This window comes from Falco cherrug, chromosome 6 (genome assembly GCF_023634085.1).
Source record: "Falco cherrug isolate bFalChe1 chromosome 6, bFalChe1.pri, whole genome shotgun sequence".
In the NCBI taxonomy this organism is placed as follows: domain Eukaryota; kingdom Metazoa; phylum Chordata; class Aves; order Falconiformes; family Falconidae; genus Falco; species Falco cherrug.
The window spans coordinates 27,881,402-27,901,171 of NC_073702.1; the positions used below are offsets into that span (position 1 = coordinate 27,881,402).

The window sequence follows — 19,770 nt, forward strand, 5'->3', positions numbered from 1 at the left end:
AAGCCACAGTTTTCAGTTTATTAATTAAATAATTAAAATAAATGTAGTTTATTAATGCATATATCAAATATACAATTAATTTAATAATTGTATTAACAAATACAATAGGCTTGTTTTCTAAACACAAAAACCTGAAATGGTACATGCGTAAGTACTTTTTCAGGACGTTCAGCCTGGCGGTGCTGAAAGAAAAAAAGAAGTGATAGGGTCATGCCAATAATGACAACTTGGTATGCAGCACAACTCTTCCACCTGTCCAGGCAATGCCATCCAGTGTGAAACAGTGAAGTCTTGAGTGAAGGCTTTGCATTAGGGCGCGCAGCAAACTGCCAGATGAGCTTGTGCAGTAGGCTGCTTATCACATCATTCTGGATTAGTGCCCTACCTGCCTCTTTGACATTACGGCTTTCTGTAGTTTTTTCCTTACAAACTAACTAACCATAATTGTTCTAAACGATGTGGTAAAGGAGGCTCCAAAGGAGTATACTGCTCTTACCTATTAAACTGCTCAAGAATCCTGGGTCTCTTGAGAGAAAACTGTAGGTTATTCCTTGCACTTTATTAAACATTTTTAAATAATTATTGTATATTATACTTCTAAACCATGCTGTGATAAGTAATTTACCCTCAACAGAAATGTTTCACCACTTTAAGTATGTGAAAGGTGAAATGCCTCGTCCAATATCACACTAAGAGTCTGAACCATGTCTGGAGTAGTGGTTAGGTATAGTGATTTACATAGCCATTTAAGTTCACAGTTAATGCTAATTGGTAGTAGCAGGAAAATGGAGGTAAGTGTAATTATCTGAAAACAGCCGTTGTTTCTCTTACTGAATTACAGAGCACACTCTGTACTTATGCCTTAGCTTGTGGTAAGGTCTTTTGTCTGCATTTAAAGAGACTGGTTAATAGGTATAAATAAGTGTTTTTAATTAGATTTCTTCACTGCGTGACAGGCAATTACAATCGTGGTGGCATCACCAGCTTCAGAAGCAATAGCATGATGGTTTTGTAGTAAAGCAAAGAGAGCTGCTTTCAGATGGGGGGGAGGAAGAAAAAAACTTTTCCCAATTAGTTCTGAATCAATCGCTTAAATCTAAACCAGCAAATTGTATATACATATGAGTAACTTCTTAGGAGCGCAATGCCGCTGGGCTCAACACAGTCTGCATCACACTATACGTATGTATATAAAGACTAAGATCATTTTATCTGATTTTCTTTTAGTAAGGAGACATATACCTATGCACAAATCTTTGGAAATCTCAGCCTAAACGCTCTCCAGTGAAGCCACAAAAGAGCTGCTTTAGAAAAGGCTGATAGCTAATTCTGAATCATAGTCTAGTCACAAGAAATTATTCTGGTGCACCTATATGAATCCATGGAGGTGGTGTTACTGAGACTTTCATGAAATATTCACTGCAAATAATTGACCTACTGAATGAACTTCTTACTTTCAATTAACAAAATGCCTGACAACAAGCTCATGATAGCACGGCCTAAATGTCTCTTTGCTTTAAAACACATCCTTAATTTTCTGGTCATTTTTATTTTTGTCAATGTTGTTGTTCTTGCAGTGCTCAGAAAATACAACAATATGCTTCTCTGCATGACTTCTAGGATCTTAGGAGTTCACACTTAAAAGATACGTTTACCTATGCTGTAAGTTGCAATATCATTATAAATAGTTTGCACCTGTGGTATTAAGTTACATAATTACATCTTAAGTTTCCACTGGAGAAATGCAGTGTTTTAGGAAGCTGTTCTTGTCCTCTTATTTAGGAAGGTGTGTGTTGGGGAAGACAGTGTCAAAGAAATAGATCTTGAAAATTAATTAATAGTCCCTTTGTAGTGATGGGGGAAATTGGTTACATGAAAGAACAAAAGGGGCCGTGCCCCAGAGTGTAAACTCTACATTCACAATTAAAAGTGAAGCATACAGATGCTGGTCAAGAAGAAAGCAACGGGAAAATAAGCAATTTCTGCCAGGGAAAAAGTAGCTTGTCTTTGATGTCTGCTGTAAAATGTATGGTAAGGGCTTTCATGGGCACTGCAGTAAAACTAGGTCTTCTGTTTTTCCTTTTTTTTTTTTTTTTTCCCCAAAGAAGATTTTCATTATATATGTTTTCAGAGAACTTCCTGCCTGTGTGAGAATACTGTGTTGTGTGTGGGAAGATGAAGCATTGCTGGCAACAGGTAGCATTCTGTGTCACATTGACACGGTAACAGTGCAATTTGTCCTGAAAGTTAAATGATACTGTGAAAAAGGAGGCTGGTGAGTGACACAAAGAAGCTAATGTACCCAGAGTAGTGAATCTATAACATTTCACTTTAGTGGGACAGTTTTCAGTAATCACTATTTACTTTCTTACTGTTTAAAATATTTACATGTAAGTGAACAAGAAGTGGTACTTCTGCAAGGAAAATCTTTCCACCAAAGGCTGTCGGTCAAAACGCAGGAGGACGTGTTGATTTAAATAATCCCTGGAGAGTGGCTTGGCATACCATGAACTACTTCTGATGTTCTGCAATTAAGTTTTTATGGTCCCAGAAGTGCTCATAGTTCTTGGGTATAAAAATAATCACAAAGGCATCTCTCAGCCTTAAAGAGATTACTTAACCTGTCGGAATGATGTAACAAACACTAGAGGTTTCCTGTAAACTTAATTTGACTGATGATTTAAGATATTCAGGTGTTTACAATACCAGTCTTCCCATATGACATTCTACAATAGAGAACAGAAAGAGAAGAGCTGTGGCAGGGGACAGGAAGGGGCAGTGGGACAAAGTTACTAGATGCACCATTGTGTACAGTTCTTATTTCTCTATTTGTTTGATAAGGTCATTCTGGGGACACATTCACAGTCAGAAAATGGAAACGATTACTGAAACTCCCTTTAGCAAAACAGATGAAAAAATGGGTTTCTGTATTAGCTACAGAGAGGCGATCACTTTTCTACAGTAAAGTCTTACTTTAGCCTTACGTGTATCTGGCTTTGCTTAGCCTGACATATTTGAGACTTCATTCTGAAGAGAAGAATATTTCTGCAACAGCTGATCCCAGTCAAACTGAATTACTGTTCATAAAAAATCTACTATTGAAATTGTGGCATTTCTGTGTATCTTAGTCTCACCCTTCCTCCAAAGCAGTCTTCTGCTATTCCTTCAAATATTCTGTTATAATAATAATATATATATTACATATATATGATATATATACATGTGAGCATAATAAGCCTCACATGCATCTGCTGTTTACATGCATCTGCTGTTTCTGAACTACTCTAATCTTTAATTAGCCAGTTCTGCTATATTAGTAATTTAGTGCCCAGTGTGATTCCTGTTAATATTAGGAGGAATTCTTCATGATGATACTGTTGCTTGTCAGCTCAAGTAACATTTGTTTGGCTCTCTACTGATGAGGAAAAGTATAAATACCTCTCTACAGTTTAGCTACAAGATAGCTAAAATCTCCCTTTGGCTCTTTTAACAGAACACTTTGGCTTTAGATTTTTGAGTTGTTTTGTTTTGGTCTTAGAGCTGCTCTGAGAGCAAGCAAGCTTTTCTGTTACTACGACAACAATCAGTTTCTGTCGTAAAACTGATTTGGACCAACTTTCTTTAAGTGCTTAAATTTTGTAAATTCTGTGATGGGAAAGTTGTTGGCGTCTCTCAAAAACATAGATTCATGTTCAGCTCAGACCATTGTGTTTTTCAGTTATAACACAAAGTCTGTTAACAGGCAGAGCTGCTAAAGAATGCACGAAAGCTCAATTTATTGTTCAGCTGTAAATATCAACTCTCAGGTACAGATCTTAGAAATGATAATTTCCCTGCTAAAGGAACTTCCTGCTTTCATGACAAGGACAAACCAGCTGACTTAACAAGAAGTTACTCTGGTAAATGAGTTGCCTTTTCAAAGCAAATTCTACTCTAAAATTCTTTATGGGGAAACAGTACAAAATGACAATGTACAGCGTTTGAAAGTGTAATAACTAGTGCCACATGCAGTTGGGGTATTGTGCTCTGGTGATTTAAAAGTTTGAGGAATAGAAGCCCTTTTTTCAGAGCTGAAATAAAAGCAATGAACTTCAAAGCTAAGTTATGAGTTTAGGAACAGTTGGTTTGAGATTAATTAGGTACTTATCAGACTGTGAGAAATACGGTGGATGGGAGAGGCTGGTGATAACTAAAACAGTAGGAAAGAACTGACAAGTCTACCTTTTTAATTGATTTAACTATATAAAAAAAGCACATTTGTATGAAACACATATGAATAGATGTGCATCATTTAGCTTCATTTCCTGTCATACTTTAACAGCAGGACATGGAAATAACTGCTTTTAACAAGTTTCTCAGGTTTCTGGGCTGTCTTTGTATTATGTCTCCTTGGCTGAAATGGGAGACCTGACTTTTCTCAATATCTGATGTTACAGGTTCTCAAACTGATCCTTGCCGCTTAGAGAGCTCAGTTCCCAAGGTGCCTCCTACTTGCCTTAGGTGACTGCAACAAGATAGGACTAAGGCTCTTCTTTATTTGGATTAATTGTTTCTGAAATAAGAATACACCTTATTCATCCCAGAGTTGCTTAAGAGTTGGTTTTAATGCCAAGATAAGCTTGCAGAGTAAAGTGAGTTTATTCTAAGAGCAAAGGTTGAACTGTAGGAGGGGGTGCAAAGTAAGTAACAGAAATGCAATTCAAAATTAAGTTTACCAAATAAAGTTTTCCTTTCAGTTGCTTCAGGTTCACAATTAACTTAAGGGAGAGAAAGGGAAGACTATGGAATTTTCTTTTTCTGTCTCCCAGGACTGGCTTGCCCTAAATAGCTTTCTCAGTCCATATAGTCATTGCTACTTAGCTTAGGATGGTTCTCCTGTTCATATGAAGTATTGTGTTCAATCCTGATCGTATTCCTATTAAGTAAGAAGTAGGAATCTTTCCGTGAGGGGTTTCTGGGTTTGGTCCTTGTGCGTTCATTTGAGCTTAAATTACCCTTCTGTTTTTGGAACATTTTGTAAGTATTTGTGATAAGATGTCTTTGGTGCCCATGCATCTTATTAGTTTTATTGTCTGCGATTAATTTTAAATTCTTTGTAAAAATTGCACATATCAACACCAGAAAGGATAGGGTTGGTTGTATGACACTTCATTCCTACCCCTTCCGTCATTCCCGCTATCCTCACACAGGTTTGAGGCTCCTGCTTTTAAAATTCCTCCCTTGCTACTTCTGACTCCAACAGTGTCAGTCAGCACAGCTTGAAGTACCTCCTCTTCGCCAGCCAGTAGGTCGTGCCAGACTGTTTTGTGGCCGAAACTGGTGGTGTGTGTCAGAGTCAGGGTGAGTGTCAGGTAATGAATAGAAAGTAGGTACTCGGGATGTTAGACCTGTCAGCCGCAGCCCGGAACAGCCCGGTGCAATTGAACTTGTCACTGGGTCAGAGCCCGAATGTTCCTGCAGCTGTTCCAGGACCCACCTGCTTCCCCAATGCCTTTTGCTTACTTTGTATGACAAGCGAGAACCTGTTGCCGTCTGTTTTAGTGGGTAAGCCTTCGCTTTTCAGAGCAGCAGAATAGGGGAAGCTTGGCTCAGCTCGGAGATCTGGAGACCTGAGAGGAAGTGGACATAGAGCCTCACACTGGTCAGCTACTGAGCATAATAATACTTAATTGAGATTTAATTTTGTCAGTTGCATCTTAGCTTGATGTCGTGTCTGCTTAGTCTCCCTCTGTGAGCATGTGAGCATTGTCCAAACACAAATTGGTGAGATAATAGTCACAGTAACATAGTCCTCCCCACAACACACCCAAAGCTTCAATGAGTAATGTTTTGGGAACAGCAGCCAAAGATGCGTATTAGTATTCATGTTTCTGAGAGTTACTTCAAGTCACATGCAAGCTCAGATATATGTTCCATTTATGTAAGTAGTGTTATTGCATAAGTAAAGCTATGAGTTTGTTCAACCATTCAGTCAAGCAGCAGTCTCTCTTAAATTGCACTATGTGAACCTGAAATGCTGTACATAATAAATTTATTTTTCAGAAAATCTATCTAGGAAACTGAAGAAGCATTTTAGTAAATGGAACATAATAATAAATAAATATAAATTCAAATTTTTTCCTTGCCAGTTCAGCTAAATGATTATCACATTAAATAGATTTATCCTGAAGTATTTGAAATAGTGCTTTATTCTTTTGACCCCCTAAACTGTATGTAAGAGCAGAGTTTGGCTATTGTGTCCTCCATGATTTTTTAAATTTGTATTTATGATGAGGGTCAATTTAACATGATTCTAAATTGTACCTTAATTGGGGTGATATTTAGGACCGTGAAAGATTAAACAGCCTGAATGAATAGGCAGTATTCCATCTTCTGCTTTGTCAGTAGCACTTTCATCACTTCTGTGAAGATTAGGAGATATAGATAGATATATATATATATGTATAACGAAAACTGTTCATAACATCAACTTGTTGTAGTCTTTTATGGAGGTCAAAATACTCCATTTCATAATGTTTTGTCCTCATGTCTTTGTTGTAGAAAGCAAAATCGTCTGACCTCCTGCTCCTAGTTTTGACATCTTTATTGACAAATTGTGATTACCTTTAATAAGGAATTGTGAGTACTAAAGATTTCATAGGAGCACTGGCTGTATCTCCTTGTCTTTTTAAAATGTGAAGTACAATTATTACAAAATTAAGAGAACAATGAAGAACTGTTCCTGGTTTTCTTCTAAAAGTACCACATTGTAGTGAAATTCCATGAGAGAATGTAGAACAGACAACAAATTTTAAAGGATGTCGTTATTCTGTGGGAATCACTAGCAGAAAATAAAAGCCATTTTAAAGGTATGTGAAAAAATACCAGCAATGGTAGACACACTTTAAAATTGCAAGGGTTATAAATCTTTAAGGCTTGGGCTTTTAGTTATGTAAGCTAAGCAATTGTTACCTGTTCTGTGGGAGAAACTTATGTGTAGGTTATTATGTAATTAACTTCACAGATATTTTTGCAGAGTTTTGAAGGACCCGAGAGAGAGAGGATGCTAGACCACTGATCTGAGTCCCTCATGCTGTAAAGTTGTTCCATCTCTTCCTAACTATACCCATTTCTATTAGAGAGTTACTATGTCACAGTGAAGAAATACGAACTTCGGGATCCCTCAGTACATAGCATTGCAGGGGACCCTTGAGGCGGAGTGGAGCCCTGTTCCTGCAGTGCTACAGTCAAATTAATATCGTGAACCGTGTGATTGATGTTCTCAGGGCTGCACTCCCTGCTGTTTTAAACAGGAAGCTTTCCCAGTATCGCTTCAGTTCAGCAAACAAGGCCACTTCCTTAACAATACAATAACAGGAATTTGATCAGAAACATCAACATTCAATTCTCAAAGACATGAAGATGATTGCTTTTGTTCCTGCATTATCTCTAGTATTTAGGTATAAAAGTTACGGGTTCTGTATGAGGGGAAAAAAAAGCTTTCCTCATACTCTCTTTCACAAGGGGAAGTCTAGCTTTTTTAATGATTGTTAAAATACTGTTCTGGGTTTGTGAGATTTGTTATTCTTCTTTCTTTCCCTAGAGCAGATTTATGTTGCCAATACCACAATGTGATTCTGCAAGAAAATGCCCTCACCTACTTCTAACAGTTTTTAATCTTTAATATCTATATGTGTTTCACCACTAGGAACAGTAGTTATAGAAAGATGCTGTTCAGGTGCAGGTTGCTCAAGAGGCAGCCCTCTGTCACTGCCTGTATTCATTTGCTGCTTTTAATACAGATACAAGAAATATTACAGCTAAATAAAACTGTATTGTCTATTTGCCTTGGTTTTTACTGGTAAGATCTGATTTCAGGGATGCCAGGCCATGGAGATAAGTGGAAAAGTCTGGAGCTCTGAAGACTTAACGTCAGTAAAGGAGGATCGAGTTAAGAAACATTTAAACAAATAGAGCATACACAAGTCTGTAGGATTTGGTGGGATTCATCCATGCATGCAGGGCTGCTCTCAATTATATCTGGAAGGTCACAGCAATTGGAGAAAGTTTCTGGGGGCTGGAAAAAACAAATATCCCACCTGTCTTCCAGAAGGGCAAGAAGGAGAATCTAGGGAACTACAGGCCTGTCAGCCTCCCCTCAGTCCCTGGGAGGGTAATAGCTACCGTGAGGACTTGCTCTATTTTCAAATATCTCATGGACAAGATGATTTGGAGTTGTCAGCGTGGTATAAGCTGGGGAGGTCATGCCTGACCAATCTGGTAGCCGCCTGTGACGAAACAATGGCTTTGCAGGCGAGGGGAGAGCACTGCATGTTGTTTATCCTGACTTTAGCAAGACTTTCGATATTGTCTCCCCGAATATCCACACAGGCAAACTAATGAAGCACAGACTAGATAAATGGACAGTGAGGTGGGCTGAAACCGGCTGAACTGTTGGGCTCAGAGGGTTGGACTGGGCACAAAGTCCAGCTGGTGCAGTACCACAGGGGTTGATGCTGGGGCCAGTACTGTTTAACCTCTTCGTTAAGGATGTGGATAACGGGGACAGAGTGCACCCTCAGCGGGTTTGCAGACAATACGAAGTTGAGAGGGGCGGTTGATAGACCCGATGGATGTGTTGCCATTCAGAGGGGCCTTGACAGGCTGGAGAAATAGGCCAGCTCCTGTTCATGAACTTCATAAAGTTCAACAAAGGGAAATGTCAGGTCCTGCAGCGGGTGAGGATGAACCCCGTGCACTAGTACACACTGAAGCCTGGAAAGCAGCTTTGCAAAAGAGGACCCAGGGTTCCTGGTGGACAAGAAGTTGACCATGAGCCACGATGTGTGCTTAAAGAAAGGAAGACTAGCAACATTCCAGGCATTGCCAGGGGGTCAAGGGAAGTGGTTCTGCCTCTCCAGTGAGGCACTGGCAAGACCACACCTTTAGTGCTGTGTCCAGTTCTGGATTCCCCAGCGTAAGAGATAGTGCACGTAGTGGAGAAAGTTCAGTGAAGGGTCGCAAAGATAATTAAGAGACTGGAGCATGTGTCATACAAGGAGAGGCTGAGAGCGCTGGCTTTGTTTAGCCTGGAGGAAAGAAGGCTCAGCAGAACTTGTCAATGTGTGTAAATGCTGAAAGGGGGGTAGTGAAAGACAACAGAACCAGTATCTTTTTACACTGCTGCCCGGAAAGGACAAGTTGCAGTGGGCACAAACTGAAAGATGGGAAATTCCACTTAAATATAAGAAATAGCTTCTTTACAGTGAGGGTGGTCAAACACTGAAACAGGTTTCCCAGAGGGGTTGTGGAGTCTTCAGCCTTGGAGATCCTTGAAATCCAACTGCATAAGGGTCTGAGCAACCTGCTGTTGCTGACCTACCTTTGATCAGGGTGGGGCCTAAACTAGACAATCTGATGAGGTCCCTTCATGCCTCAACTATTACTATTCTGTGAGTCTATCAAATTAGGGTAGCTAGAAAGGTTTGAGATACATTCCATCAGTTACAAATGGAGCATAAGAACATAGGGAGCCAGGTAAAGCCTCGAGGTACGTTGTTGGCCAGGAGTTTCTATTTGAGAAGACAGGATTTGTGCATGTGAGGGGTGAACACATGTGAATGGACAGATGCTTGCAGAACAGACCTCAACAGTTCCTTTTGGCACTGTATACTGAGTTGCTAATAGACGTCCTCCAGATTGGAACTTCCAATTGTAGAGAGACCTTTGAATGAAAAAGTCATTTCAAACCCTTCTCAATTTCTTTTGAAATCTGTTCATTCAAGGAACCTGCTGGGAAACCCTGTGATTCAACCATGCACAGACTTGTATTTGTAATGTGTGTTTGAAGAACTCAATTAAACTGCCAAGTCTAAGAAATCACAAGCTTTGGCTTTTATGTATATATGCAACAATGTCACTAAATAAAGGGGAAATTGCTTAAAGATGCGTCTCACCCTTTTGCTGAGTCTTTGTTTAGTAGCTCACGTACACAGCGTGCAATTAGTCTGTCCAGAACAACTGCAAAGGCTTTCCCTTTTCTCTTCAGTAACAGATGGGTGCTTGCGTGTTTGGGAAAGAAGATAAAGGCTGGACCTGTATTTCTCAGCCATCTGCTTCCTTGACGACCTCTTTCTTTAAACTGTGTTATGGAAGAGGACTAGCAGGGTCTCCAGCATGATGTTTCTACATAAACAAATAAAAAGGCATGGTTCTGACTCTAAAATTTTACAGTAAAAAGAGAGAAGTGCCATGGAAAGAATTTAAATCATTGAGGCTTGACACAGGTATCTAAGTTGAACAGGGGTAAAGCTGCATCACATGAGATAGAAAATATTCATCAATTCAATCTTTGCACTACATCATTATTTATCTCATGTATACCATTCTACCTGTAGATCCTAAAAAAGCTGCCAGAATTTCATATATTAAATTTTGCAGCACTATAGAATAGAAGTGCATGTATGTGTTTTATACCTGACGTGAAAAAGCCTGTTGACAGATGTGCTTGTGTTGGAGGGACTGCAAAGTCTGTGCTGCTTAATTGTATCATTCTCCCACTTGCTCGTGTGTATATACTTGGGTTTGTCCTGCAAGTTGGGAGGTGCAAAGCTCCTTTTTTTTCTTTTTCTTTTCAATCCCACACTGTTTTCTGAAACTTATGTGAGGTCATAGTATCCATGTGCATGCTGTGCTGCTTGGAACTTCTGGCTGCATCATCCTGGGAGGAGTATTGCCAGTTTCCTACAGGACCCATTAAACCAGTATTTTCCCTTTGGGAAAGTGAGTCATGTTTCTTTATTACCCCAAAGCTGGAGGCTATTTTAATCCTCCAAAGTCTGCACTTTACTGATCTAGACTCAGACTTTCATGCTTACTGCTGTGGAGAAAAAAACCCAGCAAACATGGATCTTTACGTCATGTTTTCGTTTGGGGGAATAATGTACAGGCACATTGTGCAGAGGCATTACAGCACTAAGGAGGAGATAAAGCAGGAAGGAAGGAAGCCGTACAGATGTGGAGGGTCTAATACCTGGCTGCACAATGGGCTTTTCAGAGCAGGGTAACTGTCGCTGTCTATATTGTTTATACCTCTCCCAGCAGGCAGAAGAGTATCAATGACCCCGAGACCTCTGCCCGAGGAACCTGCCTCAAATCTCTAGTGCCTCAGGCAAGAAATGGTAGAGATTTGCTACCCTGGACTGGTGTTGGCAAGTCAACTGTTAGACTCAACAGATAAACCACGTTATCAGGAACACTCCTGAAATGCTAGCTAGTTTTTAGAATGTTCTAGTTATAGGATACAAACGTGCACTTGGTTGCACCATTTGAAAGAGCCAAGTTAACCGCAAATAATAGTATTCCTTCATCCTGCAGGATTAGGAGACTTGGGGAACATTCATAAACACCCATTTGGGTGGAGGCTCCACCTCAACCTGTTCGGAAGCAAGTGAACAGTTGCCTCCTTAGACAGCCAAAACCTACTGCCGCTTGTACAGATCTCTGTCATGGTTTAGGGGCAACTAAGCCTGTCATCTTCTGATGTGGCCTGAAAGCAACCTCAGACAATACGGGACGTGCGAAATATCTTGTTCCTAGTTGCTCAAAGGTAGCAGATTTCCGCAGTCATAAAGCAGTCATGTAAGCAATGTTGACCTAGGCCAAGAGAGGCTAGTGAAATTGATGTTGAACATGTTTACTTCCCTGCTTTTTACAGGTACTTTAATAAGTAATTGCCTGCAACCATGTACAGTGTCAAGTTGCAAAATACCTTGCAGCATGTCCTCATTTCTTGCAGGCCGCGTGGTCTGTATTTACTTCAGCTTCTAGTGGCTGTGGCTGTTCTTCTGCCCAGGGTGTTTTGTCACAGATTTTTGGAGTTCATTAGGCAAGCATTTAATTACTGTGGGGAACAATATGACATGTTTAAACAGAGAACCGTACTAAATTCACAAAGCATACAAGAAAATACTTAAGGAGCCCTGTCAGATTGCTAAGAAAGAGTAAATGTACTGTTTAACTGTGGGAATGTATGCAAACAAGCCCAAACTCAGCTTCTGAGGTGTTAGGACGGGGGCATGAGTTGTTATTTCTTCTGCATTTGAGGGTTTTCTTTTCCCCTACAAACTCTTCTTTGGCATGGACTAAAGGGATCGCCTGATGGCTGTGTGAGATCACAGAAGCATCTCAAATGCTCGTCTTTGCCTTTTTCACTCTCTGAGAAGCCACAGAGTAAAGATTCAGAGGAGTTTGGGACGCCTGCCTCTGAACTTGGAGGGGAACTTGCAAGACGAGGATCATGTGTCCTTGTGCCTGTAGAAGCTGGTTCTCAGAGCCCTGGCAAAAGTGCCAGTGCTGGGACTTACACGTACTCTTGCTCCTGCAGGAGTGTTTATGGACCTTCGTCACTGAACCAATGCTCAAAGTGTTCCTGATCTACCTCCACCAAAGGATTTCTCTTTCAAGAACCCTGCCAGGGTTTGTGATTCCCACATGCCTGCAATAACTGCTGGGATTTTTTGACTCTTTAATTTGCGTATAGAGGTGCATTTTCTCCTGGCCTTATACTATGATGGCCGTGTGCTCGTGCTCCTCTGTTTTTACAGTGCCTACAATGGGGAAAAAACAGTCCCTTCCGTATACTTCCTCAGATAGCAAGACATGTATTTTCAGTGTGAGAATTAATTACTTTTATATTACAGGATTGCAGTTTGCAGACTTGATTTTATTTTGTGTCGTTTCACCTTTGAGCTCAGCATGCCTCAGAGGTTTCTGGTAAAACGTGTCAAGGTGACAGCAGACCATAGTGTGAGAAGGTGTTTTTTATTTGTTGCTTTGTTCAAATCACTTTTACAACTTACTAACTTCCAGTGAAAAGTGATTTGCCTCTCAGCACTAATGTGGCTAAACAGATAATTAGTGCCTCAGCCTTGGGCCTGTTTGACTTTCCCAGAGCCTGGGCAGCCCACTGGTGATATAAATATCTTAGAGATCCCTAAATGGGGAAGAGAGGAAATCTCCCAGGCCAGTATGGCCGGGGCATTCTCTTCAGGCTGTGCAAAGTTTTTTAATAGCCTTATGAACACGCAGTGTGTAAGTAAAATAAGAAATAAGCAGAACTACAAGAGCTTGAAAACAAATTGTGCCATTAACTGGCCAAATCCGTTACCTGAAATGCTTCCTCCCTTAAATATATTGTCAAATATTACTTTATATCTGGATCTGGAAGAGCGCTGATCTGAAGTAACTACTGTTTGATAGCTGCCAACCAGCCTTCCCATAAGGACAACTTATCTGCCACGGCAGAGGGAGAAGTGAGTGGTATGCAGTTTATCACCAGGGTCCCCCACGACACACCTCTACAACTGTGAATTCTCAAAGGAACCCTCGCCAAGAAGTACCGGCTGCTGCACTGCCTGCGACAGCTTCCACCTGAAACAGGGCAGCAGGACAGACCTCTGGTGACTTTTAACATTAACAAATGTCACCCACTAAAGCAGCCTGACAACTGAAAAGCTAAATCACAGCTTAACTTCGCTAAAACTTTTCCTTAGACTAATTCACAAGCGCTAGGCTTATGCAGATGATTTGACGATTGAAATTAGCAACGTACAGGCTGCAGGATTTCCCACACACCAGAGACTGTCTTCACTTAAGGGATAACCATCTATAAAAGCAGACATCATTAGTATAAATTTACCCAGGAGAAAGAAGTTTGAGATGGTTGACTTAATAGTTCTGCAGCATTGGTACTGGTAGATGACTTTGGGTAGGGTCGCTGAGACAATGTTGGAGAAGCTGCCCTGCCATTCTTACTGGTTTTGAAACAGCAGGTCCATTAAAGATGTCTCACTGAATAAATTGGCCAAGTATCCAAGGCAGTTTCTTTTAGGGGAAAAATACTGGGTTAGATTGTTTCCTTTGCAGATCACTATACCGCACTGGCTGGAGGCAGCAGTCAAACCAAGTAATGCAGCACAAGCTCTCGCCTGCTTCTGAAAGTTATTTTTCACGTGAGTTGACTGTACTTGTCTGCAGGTGCTGCAATCATGACAAAACCAACCTTTTTTTTCTATTTGAATATATATGCACATAATCGCATATTCTAAATATTTTAAGCTTTGTGTGGCAATTGCTGAGATGTGCTTTATGACATAAATTATTTTTTTAAAAAAGCCACTGTGGCAATTCAAAGTGATAGAATTGCTCAGTTTATGTCTATAAAAACACCTCCTGTTGGCAGTCATCCATGCCAGCAGCAGGCATAAACCCATTACTGGGTTTCTTCCATAGATCAAACCCAGGTCAATCTGTGAGGAGGACAGGTTCCTTTCTAACAGCATGGCTCCCTGCAGCCATCTATCCAGAAATCTCCTCCCCATTGTACAGAGATTTCCCTCAAACAGTAACAAATTCAGTGCTTGCCGTTTTGGGGACTTCATTCAGAGCACTGAAGAATTTCTCCCAGTGCACTGGGTTCCCTGATAGTTCTTCTAGCATCTGGGGGAACCGTTTGTTAAGGAGGTTGCTCCAGATTGTGTGTTGGACACCTGGCCACATTTGTGTTGTGGTACCACTTCATGGCATGCTCTTCTACTCTCCTCCCTTTTTTCTCCTCTGAAAAAACGACTTGTGAAAAAAACAGGATTGCAGAAATTTCTGTGCTAAAGGCAATATAAGCATTTTACTGGGCTGTACGTAGCAAAGACTTGAAGCCAGGGCATGTCCAGGCATGGTTCAGGCCTGTTGCCTTTCAGGAAGTTAGCATCATATGTCTGATGCTCTCCTCAGATCGCTATGTGCAGCCTCCCTCAAAATGGCATTGCTGCAATGTGCTTAATATATCAGCTGAAGTCATGAGGCCTGTTGTGTCCCTGCCGGGATGTGACCAGGATTTGTCTGCACTCTTCCCACTCATCGGCTGTATGTCAGGAACGTGTATGACTTGGGCTGGCAGCCTGGCACAGCCCACAGCAATGAGAGGCTGAAAGCCAAGCACAGAATCGTACAATACCACCTCAGTAAAGCAGTGGAACGGGAAACTTTGTCCAAAAGGCAGAAGAGCACAAGATTTGGGGATGGCGAGTGGAGGATGGACCGGCTGAAATCTCAGCAGCTTGTGGTTCGGCTACAGCCACGGTGCAAATGAGCAGGATGAAGTGGGGGCAGCAGCTGAAGCAGGTGTAGGGGTGAAATCTGAGCTCCCCGAGTCAGGCTGCCCTTACGCCACAGAGCAAATATAGGCGTGCAGAGGGCTGCTTCTTGGGTGGTCTGGGCAGGAGCAGGAGCAGGAGCAGGAGCAGGAGCAGGAGCAGAAGCAGGAGCAGGAGCAGGAGCTTACACCCAAGCCCAGCTGGGCAGTTACTGTGCATGCTCAAGGAAGCCCATCTACGGCAGCACTTTGCAGAGCTGCTGGAGCACTCTCAGGCAGATTTGTGACCATGCAGCATCACCATGGCCAATAACAGGCTATCATCTTTGTCCTGAGTCTGCAAGGCCTCAGCCCAAACTTTTCTTGACCTGCCTGCAGCTTTGTTTTATTTGGATTAACCATGGCAGCCATTTCTGTCATTAACCAGGTGTCTGTATCTAATGCGCTTTGCTTTAGTTTATCTTTGTGTGGTAGAGCAATATTATATAGACAACAGTAACAAGCAGTTGTTCTGGGTAGGAAGAGATGTTTACAGCTGTGACACCACGATGTCCTGTAGAGCAATACAGGGCTGGTACGCTGGTGGAGGCGCTGGGAAATGGAGACACAGGGTGCCGCGTGGAGGTGCGCAAGGTGCAGGGGGTGGTAGCAGATGGGGCATACGCTGGCACTGGAGGTGAGACCCCACAGCCATAAACAGCTCCGTAACGCTCAGTTGAAAGAACCTGCAGACCTGGAGCTGGACAAAGCTGGCTTTAGGAGTAACAAAGAAAACAAAAGTAATATTTAATATATGTAAATGGGACCATATATTGTAAATTTGGATGCTACCTGGACATACAGAGCCATTAAGAAAGACAAAGGTGTTAGCAAACATACATCTATGACCCTAAGTAGAAAGAAGATCGCCATCACTGTAACTTTTTCCATATATAAATAGCCTACCTGCATTCTCATTCTTTGGTTTTCTGTAATAATTACATCTAGACTAATGATGTTTCCTGAATTAAACTGTGAAGATTTGCATTATACTAACAATAAGTTCTTGCCTTTACTTCTACATATAAAGAATGCTTCTTTTTTGCCCATAAGCAAGATTTTAAACGTAACAAGATTGAACACAGGTATTTTTTTTATTTGTGTAGCTCTTGCAGTGTCCCCAGAAGACAGGGACTACCCTGCGCAGGTTGATTGTGGAGCAGCCCAGGTACCTCCCCAGGGTACAGCTGGGAGGGCAACTAGCAAATGCACTGCAGAGGGGAACCAAGTACCTACATCACCTTGATTCATCCAGCACATGTTTTCATTGTGTGGCTACACCCTTGTTTCCCACAGATTTTAAGCTTGAGACTTCTTAATTTAACATATGATCTAATTATGTACTTTTGACACTACCATAAAACCACTGTCCTTAGGATTATTTTTTCTCTTTTCAGTGTTCTGAAGTAAACCTCTAACCTGAACACAAGATTACTCAGGAGCTCAGATCTTAAGTGCTAATTTTTGTTTAAAGATAAGCAATAGTAATTACTACTAATTGCAACGTGTACAGTTCTTCTTACCCAGCGAGTGCATAGCACTTTATGAATATTGATGGAGTCAGTCTTGTAGTGCCAAGAAAATGTACGTAGGCATAAATTTGGGCACTCAGCATGAAAAAAATCTGGTAATACATGTGTGTAATGGTTTATGCTCATTTACTAAGTCCATTGACTCACTATGTAACCAAAACCCGGTTAATGGAACTGGGGAGGGGCTGTGTAGGACAAGGGGCAAGGACTGTACAGCCTGGAAGGGTTTGCGAGGGCGGGACACTGTAAATACAAGGCAGACAGCTTGAACTGATAATTGTTTCCTCACTTTGTTTCTATTCTCTGGTTGTCAAATTCGAGAAAGGGACAAGTTTCATTGAACGTGTCATTGAGCAGGTTGGGTTCTACATCTGTTCGTATTACAACTGCATCTGCTTTGAGATAGGAGGTTTGAAGAAAGCGTAAAGGGAACTCTGGAGCAGCAAGTATCACCTCAGCAAAGCCAGTCTCTGGCTTTATTGAACAACCACCTCAGACATTTCCTTTTATAAATTAATCAAAAAGATTTACAAGCGCTGTTACATTGTTTATCCTTCTAACTCCCATTGGAAATTTTTTTCAGAAACTCACTAGTTTGTTCTCATGTCAGTAAAAATCAACTTGAGTACCTTGATACCCACTGTGTGCTTTAATTTGAAGAGTACGCTTCCTTTCGTGTGCTTCTTTAACTCAAAATATACTTTAAAGTCCCTTTCCCAGTGATGGTCCTGCACTGGCAGCTGCCCTTAGAGCACCTGGCATTGCTGCTGTTTCCAGTATCTTAAGTCATCTGTGTGTTGTTTTCTTCACTCATTACCAGTGCTCTAAAGTAACCAGTAAAAGTAATTTTCTCTAAGTGCAATAATTTTACTACAGTGAATTGCATTTGCTATCACTTTGCTACGCATGTTTAAGATGTTTTCCTTAATTATTCCATTCATACATTTCTGCATTATTTTGAATTCGCCACTCAGTGTGCTGGATTGGATTGACAGCCCGGAATTCAGTGTTCACTTGTCCTGCCCTGCATTATGGGATTTTTTTTCTCTTCCCTTGGCAATATTCATGGATTCTTAGCAGAAGGAATGGAGATCACATTAACAAAGCTGTACGCTTCCTTTGCTGGCATGAAATAAATACTGTACATTCCGAGTCATTTCAGCCATTCAATCCATTTTAAGCCACTTTCAAACCACTGTCAGATAGCCAGGGGAAACTACTGCTGAGCTCTGCTTTCTTAAGAAGAAAATGTTGCACTTGCACTTGGAATAGCTTATTAATTTTGCTTGCTAAGTACAACTAAAATTCAAATATAAAACGTGATTGAAAAACAAGCCAAGAGTTTCCAGCGCTACCTAACATAAATCACAACCTGTCACCAGCCAGTGACTGACTCCATCCCACTAAGCAGGTAAGTCCAAAGCTAGGCAGACTCCAATGCATGCCTCATGCAAATCAGATTTTTTTTAGTATCTTCCACTATTAACGTCTTCCAATATAACTGCAAAACTACAATGATTTTATTCTAGTATTCATTAAGCATATTGTTTAATACATGTTGTGTGGTAGACAGTTTTTAACATGCAGCTAGACAGCCCCTTCTTAGGCTGTTGGTATGACAAATTGTTCTGAATAAAATGCACTGCAAATCAGTAATTAATCTAGTAACAAATTGCTTTTAGCTGCTGTCACTGAACTTTGTTGTGGAAAAATAAGGAAAGTTGCTAGAAAGAATTGGTCAAAATAGTCAAGAATTTATATTTGAAAAATATTGAAAATAAAGAACTGTAAGTCAATTGGGATTTTATCAAGGTTTTTTTCCTGAGTGCAAGTAAAGATGAACCAATTCAAGCAAAAGACAATTTGTTACAGCAAATAATGTAGTTTGTTTAAAGGTTTGTTACAGCAGTGGAAAAAAGTGTCCCATGCATTTCTCTCCAGAATGGCAAGACACTAGCAACCAGGCTGGCCGCCCACCCCTACAGGGCACTTTAATAATATGTTGCATGAAGTAATGGTCAAAATCTCCAACACTCTTGGCTGTAGAGTAAAAGCTAATGCATCCAAGTTCTTAAGTTTGTTATCTTTCACTGACTGCTGTTTTCCAGCACATTCTCTTGTAACTGACCAGCTCAGCTCAGCTTCGAACATATTGAGGATGAAGCTGTACAACTTTTTTCCTAGACCTTATTAGAAATGAAGGTTATGTTTGTGGAGTAGGTCCAATGTAATAACTTTAATGAGCATATTAAGTTGGCAGCTTGTAGCATTCATGTTGAGTCAAAAGTGATTCTGTAGATAAATATGTTCTAAACTTACATACTCCTGGGATATCATCCTCTTTTGCGATCAAAATCTACTGAGAAGCCCTATCAAGACAGACACTGAATGACGTTATTGCAGCTTCAGTTGGCATATACTCACTGATAGCTTGGATTGGTTTTAGCACAGGCAGCAGGCTTTCCAGAAGCTGCCAGTGCGCTGCTTTCATGTCTGGTTTGTGTTCTTCTGTATTTCCGAGGGCACTTGCATTGTGCGGAAAGTACGATGAGCCATCCCACTTCCAATGTCCATCCAGCATCCTACAAAACATTGCTTATCCTTGCTGTGCAGTGCTGCCTTGGACTGTGATGTGTCAGCAGCCTTGTCACCATCACCTTGTGTGGGGAGAGCTGAACTCCAGTTTGGGAAACGCTGCCAGGCAGATGAAAGCCTCATCATGCCAGGCTCAGCTGCAAAACCTCACATTGGCAACGTGTTTTCTCCCATGACCGGTAGAGCCTTGCACCGTCATGACAATTGAAGCTCCGAGGCTTCACTTTGAGGTTCCGAAGAAATTCTGACCTTCCAAAGAAACAGGTATTTTTGGCCAGTTTTGCTACTGTTCTGACATTTGCCAGAAGTGCTCCAACACGAGCAGTTGTGCTGATGTTTGACCCAGAAAGCTGAGCTCTTCATGGCTGGTAAATTAGCACTGCACCACTTTTCCCCACCTTAATAAAATACCTGCAGGCATCTGCAGGTATTTTTCTTGATCAACATGCTAAGTTCCCCTTTGTGCCAGGTAAA

General features: G+C 41.1%; 1 protein-coding gene across 1 annotated transcript in view; it reads right to left on the reverse strand.

Annotated features, from left to right (window-relative positions):
• The window catches only part of MBOAT2 (membrane bound O-acyltransferase domain containing 2), a 174,036-nt gene that overhangs the window by 101,480 nt on the left and 52,786 nt on the right, over positions 1-19,770 (reverse strand). The window lies entirely within an intron of this gene.